This window comes from Physcomitrium patens, chromosome 19, assembly GCF_059467195.1.
Source record: "Physcomitrium patens ecotype Gransden chromosome 19, ASM5946719v1, whole genome shotgun sequence".
Lineage (NCBI taxonomy): Eukaryota > Viridiplantae > Streptophyta > Bryopsida > Funariales > Funariaceae > Physcomitrium > Physcomitrium patens.
In genome coordinates this window covers 3,403,208-3,413,772 of record NC_143428.1, presented here as the reverse complement: position 1 = coordinate 3,413,772, position 10,565 = coordinate 3,403,208, and positions in this window count along the sequence as shown.

The following is a 10,565-nucleotide window of genomic DNA, read 5'->3' as shown; positions in this document are numbered from 1 at the left end:
ATTAATGTTTAAAGAATTAAATTTGTAAAATATGCAAATATATATATGATTTTTATTTGGTGATTTTTTATGATCTTTCTTTTATTAAGCATAAAAAATAAAATAAAAATAAAAAATAAAAATCACGACTTAAAGGAATTATTAAAAGCATATTATTTTAAAAAAACAAAAAATATAAAAAGAACAAGAAAATAATAATAATAATAATAACTCAAAAATAATAAGGTTAATATTTTGGTATTTTAATTTTTATGATATTATTCAAGTTAATATATTGAAAATGACCCCTTCAATTGAAGAGATGTTGTGACAGTTTGATATATGTATGTATGTATGTATGTATGTATGTATTTAATATATAATACGTATGGTTGAACTCCAAAAAATATGTTTATTTAAGTTCTTAATTTTTGATATTTAATAAATAAATAAATAAATATGCAAAGAAAATTATTTTGATAAAAAAGTATTAAAAAATGTTATATTTTATTTTAAAATATAACACACTATATGTTCCAAAATAAGTAGGTAAAAATAGTTCTAATCCTAACATGTATTGCAGATACAAAATATCAAAAAAGAATTTAAGAAATTATAAAGAATTAGTATTAATAAGATTATTGATTGAACATATTTTAGAAATAAAAATAGATTATTTATTTTCCTTTTTGAAATAGTGATGCATAATCTAAATAATAAATTTTACAATATATATTCTAATCAAGATGAAATTTTTATTTCAATACTAAAATTAATAAATGATTTATTTTTAGAATTCATTTTCAAAATTACATTTTAAGTTATACAAAACAAAGAAACTAAATTCTACAAAAAAAAAAATTAAGAACAAAAAAAAGATAAAAAATGAAAATTACACCAATTTAAATTTGGTTTGGAAGATTAAATTTGCATTAATCCTAACTCATATTCACTATTTAATTATAGACTTTTATATATGATTGTTTTAAATAATTTTAAATATTAAATATAATAATTTTTACAAAACTTGATGATGCATGTTTTAAAATAAGATAATATGTGCAATGCCTTACAAGAGCATTACAAATTGTAATTGATAAATAATCAAGATAATTACTAGTATATCATCAATTGGTGATATATCAATTGGTGATATAATATGTATGTCTACTATCAAAGTGAGCTATTCTATCACATTGTGAAGAATTAATGTTTTACATTAAGATCTTTGCATTAGTGCTTACTTGACTGTAATAAGAATTTAAATTTGTGTCATAAACCTCAGCTATTTATATGACACCACATAAGATAATTATCTTTTATAAGAATATCATTACTATTTTATTTACACAACTTCAAAAAAATCTCAATAGCAATAACTACTAGTAAAATTGAAATAAGCTTCAATAAATCCAAAAGCCATTTGTTCTAAAATGTAGTAATAGATCTCTAAATATTAATATTTAATCATAGCCAATTACACAAAGCACTTATTTGATGAACCTCTCTAACATGTATCAAAGTAATTTATCCAAATATTTTAATAAAACAATATTTATATACTTCCTCCAAGCAAACATACCCGGCAAAAGCCTTAAATAGTTCCCTCTCTTGAAGAGTAGGACAATCTTTATTACTGAACAAAGTTTTTGGGGTACTCCCCCATCAGCAAATGCAGAATGTTAAATTTTAGGACCAAATCATTAAACATTGTCCAGGGTTGCATCCAAAGTGTGGGCCCCTAATGGAGCCCACGTTGTTAGGAAAATCCTAATCTCAAGAGCATTTCTGACACTTGGATTTTAGGGTCTAGGATGGCCATGACCCACCCAACAAAGTGAGCTATAAAAAGGAATTTCTGCTGTTGTTTTACAAATGAGATCTTTGCTTCAAAGACCAAAGCACCCATTATATGTGTCTGTGAATGAGAGACAAAGGAGAGTGTTACTGTAGTATTACTCCACTCACGGTTTCATAATATCAAGTACTTGTTGAGTTTGGAGTCATGTTTTTTATGGCCCATTTTATAATTGATGTACTGTCCTGAGAACATATTTGACTGTTATTGTTGACAAGTTCTAAACAATGAATACATGTTGATAAATGTTTAAAACAATATATTAGCATCATTAAGAGTTGAACAAATTTTGGCCTCCAAGGAGTGTGTATGTGCTTCACTGTTTTATAGTTACTGAGTTACACAAATTGGTATTGTCATTACTTAGAGCAATAAAGATTTCTTGCAAGTCTTTGTAAATGAATGAGTGACTTTGTAGAATACTATAGTTTTGAAGTTTGTGTTTAATTTAATTAAATAGTTTGAAAACATCATTTCTGTAAGAAAAACAACTTGGGCCAGTTGTGTGATTATGGGAATTTCCCAATACAAAGTACAATGAAAAAAATTCATGCTAAAATTTCCAAAAAATTATATCTATATATATATATAATATAATTTTTGGAAATTATATATATTATAGAATTATATTTGCTTTAATAAATGGGCATTATAATAATAATAATAATAATAATAGGGGAAAAAAAGATAATTTGGAGACTCTCTGTCCTTCAACGACTGGAAATATCCCGGAATGAATGATTGTAGGTGAAATCATCGGACGTGACGAACGAATGTATCTATAGCACATTTATCCATAAAACTTACATTCGTCCATGCATTCATCCATCCAGCATTCACATCAGTATTCACTCCAGGGGAAGAATCCGACCGGCGCTGGTTGTGCTTTCACGATGCTGCTGCCTCCAAGACTGGAACGCATCGGAAAGAGCAGAGAGAGAGACTGTGCTGGAGGAACAAAGTGGGGGGCGTCGTCGCAATCGTGGCTGGAGTTGGCAATTTTGAAGGCTCCCACCCCCATCTCTTCGGCCAGCGTGCCGACGCCTCTGTCCCCCAATAAACAGGGGATAACTAAGTCCCTGTGATGGTGAAGGCTACAGCTGGCGGAAACGGCGGGGAACGAATGTCGATACGTGTCAGTTCGCAACCAATGCTCGCCTCTCCAACCCCTGTGAGCGAAAGAACCGCAGTGGGGTCGGCAGCAAGCAAGTCGCTGCAATGTCGTTCACGCAAAAGAGGACTGAAGGGCAGAGCAGTGGAATTCCCCCAAGAGCCAACCTGCTAGCCAGCCAGCCATCCAGCTCCACCAAGGGATCTATCTACCTCGGAATGGGAGAAAAAAAGAATGCATGGGGAGCACAGAGACCGAGGATGTATTTGTGCGCACGTCGATCGAAGTGCTTGCACCGGAACCCCTTCGCACAGTGTCTTTCTGGCAAGCTCATTTTAGTTCCGACCTCTAGATCCTAGCGCACCCGTTTCTCTCACGACGCCGACACCACACCCAGCGGACCACGTCCAGCACCTTTTCCACCTCCTGAGCCTACTCTTGCAGATTGTCGATGAATTCCATCTTGCGAAATTGGTTTCAGATCCCTCGCGTCCATTCCACGAAACACGAGGACTTCCACAAATCCTAATTGCTAACGAGGCCATGCGCTTCATGTCTCCTCTAAAATTGGGCCTCATTAAGAGCAGGTCCCCCTAGATTTGGCACGCCTCTACCCCTAGAGTGTCGACTGAAGACAAGGATGAACGGGTTAATTCGTTATAAAATTTTACATCCGTCATCCCTGGTTTTGGCTTCCTCATGCACGCTATGCGGAGTGGATGACATTTATTCGTGTTGAAATTATCGTCACTCGAGTGGATGAAAAAATATTAAGCGTGTTTGGTGTTGATATGGCACTTAATGCTAGAAAAATGCTTTGTGAACAAACATTTTTTTCGTTTATATATATATATATATATATATACATGATTTCTCTTCAATTATTATTGATATTTTAAGCGAACAATCCTTTTCTTTGAAACAAAAAAGAAGAAGAGAAAAAAAAGAAAAGAAAAGATAAATCAAATCATTTTAACATGATGGGTAATGTGCAAAATGGGAGACTGGTGGGTCGGAATTTGTATAACATGATTTGGTTAGTGATGGAAAAAGTATCTAGTAAATTGATACCTCTTTGTATTCACACTATATTAGCAAACACCATATTATATCAAATCTATACATAGCACACTCATGTGTTTGTGTAGAGCACTTGGAAATGCATGTTGGCTTTGTATCCAATTAAACCTGTCGTGCTCAAGGAGGAAATACCATGCTGGATAAATATATTTTTATGTCAGTTCATAACTTAACTTTGAAAATTATATTGTTTTCTGTTACTCTGAGTGTTTAATAACATACTCCAGAGATTTGAGGTGAATTTCCTTCATTTGTTTCAATATGTTGGAAAGTTGTTTTGTTCAAAGTGAATTGATGAAGATAAAGTATTTTATCTTTTAAAAAGCCATTGGAAAGTAAATTAGGTTTGTATTGCCAAAGTTTGTGAAAAAGGCACATACTTGTCCAAATTTAGAAAATATGAAAGACAAATACAAAAGGAAATGTTGGATTTCAAGTGCTAATTTTGTACAAAAGTATTGTTTTTCCCTCTACAATATCATGCCACTTGAAAAGGATTCGCATGATGTAAAATAGGAGGGAAAAATAAAGACATACATGAGTAAATATATAAATATACATACTCATACACATATAGTCATGGTTTTAGCTATAAAAGAGTGCCATTTTCATGCAAAATCGTGGACATGGAAAATAGTTGATTAGGTGCAACCATTTTTGGTAGAAATGTAGAACATAGACAATACCTGGACTTTATTTACATGCATGTGTCATCATGGTGTCATGGGTTTTTGATAACTTGGATCCTAATTGTGCAAAAAAGTCTTGCTAGAGCTAAGCAGATTGTTGCATATATATCATCTGAATGTACAATAAATTTTAGAATGGGTGATGCATGATTGCAATGTTTTAGGTAGAATAAGATACATGAAATGTTTATGCTTACCTTGAATGAAGTTTTCATATTTCAAAATATGAATCCAATTTTAATACTAATACTTTTCTTACATTTTAAAATGACTGGATGGTGAAATTATACAACATTTCATTTCAGTATGTTTCCAAATTTTATTTAAAATATAGATGTATATATTCTTAATTAATGTACATATTTCAAAGTCTTTTATAAATAAACTAAAATCCTTATTAATATAATTTTAATAGTGTCCCTTTCATGTGTATGACAAGCTCTATTCAATTAAATCAAGTATATAAACTGTGTTGTTTATGAATATAGAAGTAAAAGATTTTTCTTTTTGTAATACTGTGTATGTTTTTAATCAATTTATTGAGATTTTGAACATTGAATTTTTTATTTTTTATTTTTTATAACGTACTCAAATTATATCAAATAAAATATTTACTACATGTTACATATAAATAGAAACATAATTATGGAACATACTTTATGCTTGATATATATATATATATATATATATATCTGTGTGTGTGCGTGTATGTGTGTATATATATGCACATACATCAAACATTATGTATGCCATATTTATATATCAAAATGTTTATTTCTTCATTTATTTTTATTTGTATATATACTTGAATGTCCATTTTAAGTAATTGATATTTTGGTTTCTATTATTCTTACTACCTTATATTTATTTTCTGACATATTCTAACTACTTTCACAATTGTGGTATTCTTGTGTGTTTAACAAAGTAACTAAATAAACTCGTGTCATTATCATGGATAGTTTTTGTTTTGGTTGACAATACTTGGAAAATTCCAATAAATTTACATTGTTTAATATTTTTTTTTGTAAAATGATATCATATGAAATATACTAGAGCTGATTTCCTATGAGCTCAAACACAACACTATCCAATTTTTCACCAGTGACTATATTCTTCATCTACCATGTATCCTTTAGAACAAAATTGTAACTAATTTTAAGAAGAAAATATTAAAATCTTTGTGTAGAATTATGATTATTTGCAAGGATCCAACACTACCAAAATTAAATAAAATATGGTCTTTCAACACAAATCTCTTTGTCTCAATAGACCCTTTTCAACTTTCTTTTAAAAATTGATTTCCCTTCAATCATACTCCACTCAAGAAGTTGCAATTAAAAAGCTCATTCCTTCTATTTGGAACAATCATTACATAATAGCAGGGCACTTCTGCTATTTCAAGTGTTGCTATATATAATAGTAATTATACATTTCAAAAATTACATAGATTTTTTAAAAAATTATTCAAAAAAATTCTTATGTAATTTTCTATGTAATACTTTACAATACAAAGCACAATAATTTTTTTGAAATGCAATGCAATGCAAATACACATAAATTTTTGAGATTTTTGAAATACCTAGAAATACTCTCTTTCTGCAATACAAAGTTTGATAACATGATTTAAAAATAATAGAGAATATGATTTTTGAAATCTTGAAGTTCTATTAAGTATTTATCTCGATTCAGATCATAAACTTACCCTTGTTCTATACTCTTACTCACAAATTCTTTGATAGAAGCTCAAACATAATGCACAAACATTTGTGGTGTAAAGAATAAAAACTTTCACTAGATGCTTGTTGCAAGTGCAGAGTGCAACTTTAAGAAAGCACAAAAAAATTGCAATTATGTCTTCTTTTCCATCAAGGATCAAACTTCATCTTTAAACACATTGCTTGAATGCAACAAATAACACATTGCTAAATCTGCCCACATTTAATTATATTCCAACATGACATATTTCATTAATTACATTTACTTCATTATAATGGTCACACCATGTTATATCCCTTGATCATTGTAATATGCTTGCCTTATCTTCAAGATTTCATTCATGAATTGATAATCCACAATTTCAAAATTCTTCTTCTCCAAAACGCAACATTTTGCAGCAAGAACCACCAACACTAATATTCTAAATCCTAAATTCTAAACCACTTATGCTCTAAGTCAAAATCTACAATATTAATCCTAATAAGTAATGCTCCAATTGATGTAATTGCACTAAAATTAAATTGTGTACAAAAACATGGTCATTAGCATCAAACAATAATTTGAAGGATTCTGAGACTTCAAACATCCAAACCATAAGAGAGAGAGGAGGAAGAAGAGAGAGAGAAAGAGAGAGATAGAAGGGGGGAGAGAGAGATTTAGGATCCAATGCTAAAGAAAGACTTGGCCGTTTAAATTAAGGCCGAATAATTAAAAAAAATATCAACTCACCACAATGCATGTCTTTCATGCCTCTCTGATTTAAAACACCATGTGAATTCTATGAACCTCCTGTAATCACCTTATGATCAACTGTAAGATGCCTTGTAGACTCAAAACTTACAAATCAAATGTTGGCATAGAAATTTGCTAGCTATAGTGGTTTAGTCTAAAATTCATGAACTTTGTCTTGATGATTATATTTGATTAGTTAGTATTCAAGATCACCGCATGAAGATAACATGCAAGCACATGATGCCTTAAAATGCCTTTCTAACTTTGCACTTTCCATGTAAGTCAATTAATACAAAAATTTATATAACTTGATTCTCACTCTACCTATATTGAAGTGGAACCATGTGCTTTGAGACTTGAGGGAGTTAATACCTCTTAAACTATTTGATTTCTAGTAAATACATTTGATTACAAAAAAAAAAAAAAAAAAAAAAAAAACATCACAAACATCAAGGAAAAGAAAAAAAATCAAATGTAGATGCAACTTATCGTGAATAGTGTGGTCTAGATTTCTACCATGGGAGCAAAAATGAGTAGGATGGCATTCATGGGATAACACACTATGGTTTCTCCTCTACACCTATGGTTATATGTTAGTAGAAAGCTACCCATTTACTTTGAAATATCTCAACTAGGAAATAAAACAAAAACGATGCATATCAACAACAGTATTTGTCTGCACTAATCCAACAATAGAATACTCGACATTCTCTTATGAATTTTGCCTTCAACATATCAACAAAACTTTGCCATCTACATCACTTTGCTTTTCTTCATTCACCGCAACTCAATTACTAAACCAAAGATTTGATCAATATATAACAAAGCTAAGGAATGTGAGTAGTATGGCTTTGCCATCAATGCAAAAGAGGGTAGAAAAACTTCCTATAAAATGCCTCATAGAATTCTCCAGTCAACTTTAAAACAGATTGTGAACTCCACAAAATATGAATATTTTTGATGAAAATGAAGACCCATCCATGCGGTGAACCAAATACACTACTTTTCTCCTTGAGGAATCTTAATATACAGATTGTGCTCATAGTCTTAATGTTGTTATCCAAACTCAAAAAGAACTTAGACAATTTTACAAGACCAAAAAGGTAAACCAAAACAATTACATTGTACAAAAGGGCTTCTGCCTGACATATTATTGCAAAATAATTAGCAATACAACTAGAGTACCTCAACTACTTGTTATGTTAATAACAATATTAAACTAAAATCACATACAGCCAAAAGAAAACTGCTAAAAAACGTGAGGTAGTAGCACCTCCAATTCTTATGTTTTGCTCTTCCTTAGTCCAGCCAATGATCATTAAAAAATCCATCTGTGCAGGTAATGTTCCCTTTTTTTACAAAAGTATAGTTTTTTGCAGTTCCACCAATAGCTGAATAAATATAAATTAAAAAAATACAACAAAGTTGACATTCAAAGCATTACTTCTATATTGGACTTTTATTTCATTTTTTTTACAGCGTGAGAAAAAAAGAAAAAAGAAAAAAAGAACACATATGTGATAATTTGTTGCTAATTTGAGCCCCACCCACATGAATCAAAATCATATTGAAAGTGCATGCAATCCAGGTAGTCCAAATACATGTACATCTGTAAGTGAGGTGCTGATCAAAAATACACAATTCAGATCAAGTGTGCAATGCATAAAAATTAGTCTATGGAATTATAAAATGACATTAAGTGATAAGTTAACAAGATGGGTTTTGTTTATTGTGGAAGTTCCAATATTACACTTCTATCCATCTTATAATATTTTATGTATAATTAGTTGTCATAATGGTTCTCTTCAATTAGTAGACCTTTATCCCTAGTTCAAAATACTAATCGAAAAAGTAAAAAATAAAGTAGGTTGGCAATGTTCCAATAGGGAGACTGGGACTACAGAATTAATACTCACACGAATATTTGGAAGCAAGAGGGAGACATAAAGCGAGAAGGGCAATTGGTCAGCCGTCCTAGGCCTCGTCAATCAATGCTTTTATGAACTCTAAACCCCTTGGAAACCCTAAAACCGTCAGATTGTAGGCCCCCTCTGCAACATCATCCAATATAGGGGCGATTTCATTGTTTACATTCATCCTTCCATTCATCCCCTCATGTAGGTTCGGTCTTGGGATGTCGGACAGGACCTGGTTTTGCCAGGTCGATGACTCTTGGGACCTCCATCCATGTTTGCGTGCCTACGTGGACTAGGCTACTCTTATGTGTACCTCATTTGCTGAAGTGGAAACAGTCCACTTGGACCCAATGTCAGCTTGAGACATTCTCTATGGAGGAGGTTATATTGCAATATATATATATATATATATATATACATTTTCTAGTGGAAACCTATTCTATTGGCCATGAATAATATTTGTTGAAAATTACAATTGGGAGCTTATTGAGCTCTAAGCTTAGTGATATTGCAGTGCTACACTTGGCAATCTTTAGCAACATCATCCAGACTTTGATCTCTAATTGATCAATAGTTGAGTTATTACTTCACTTTTGATAAAAACAATGAAATATCCAACCAATCAAAGATGGTTTTTGTCTCCTTTGATTTATCCCCTGAGTTATATTATATTCTATATATATATAAAATGGCACCATTTCCAACCCTCCAATTGTTTACCACCCAAACATCAATTCTGAATACATATGTTTACATTCTTTATAAGGAGTAAATGAGTATTACTTATTTTAACTATCTACATTATAACATTTTTATGGGCCTCATGAAGGTGATGGAACATGCATTAGAGTGTTTTTAGTACTCATCAGCAATTGAAATGCTAACCTGAAGACAAGAGCATGAGCATGGAATGAATTTACACATACATAAATGCTTGTGTATGTGTGAGTTTATGACATCAACCATTGCACAATTATGTCTTGGGATGCAATGAATGTAGTATCTTACTAAATTTCATGGTAACTGTACTCAAAGACACCACACCATGTGTGTTAGTGTAATAGGTTCTAATTTTATCATCTGTGTATTAAGGAACAATGTGGTGGGAATTATCTACAAATCAGTTGCATGTTGAATAAAATAACATTCTTTAGTAAATCTCAAACAATGCTTCAATGATTGTTTTACAAATTTCGTTTCTAGTTGTATCAATAAATATAAATATATCTACATATACTGTTGCTTTTACTCTTTGTAGCTATAATCGTTCTATTCCAACACATAGTTTTAAATCATCATTCATATACTATTGTATACACTGTTCAGGCTATGACACACACGAACAACAATATATGTAAACATGTACAAATGAATGAGTGGTTTTGTGAGATATGTTCAAAATCTGAAACGCACGAGTTAAATTAACATCAATATCACCACACACACAGAAAAATACGAGAAAACTACAAAAGAAAAAACAACCA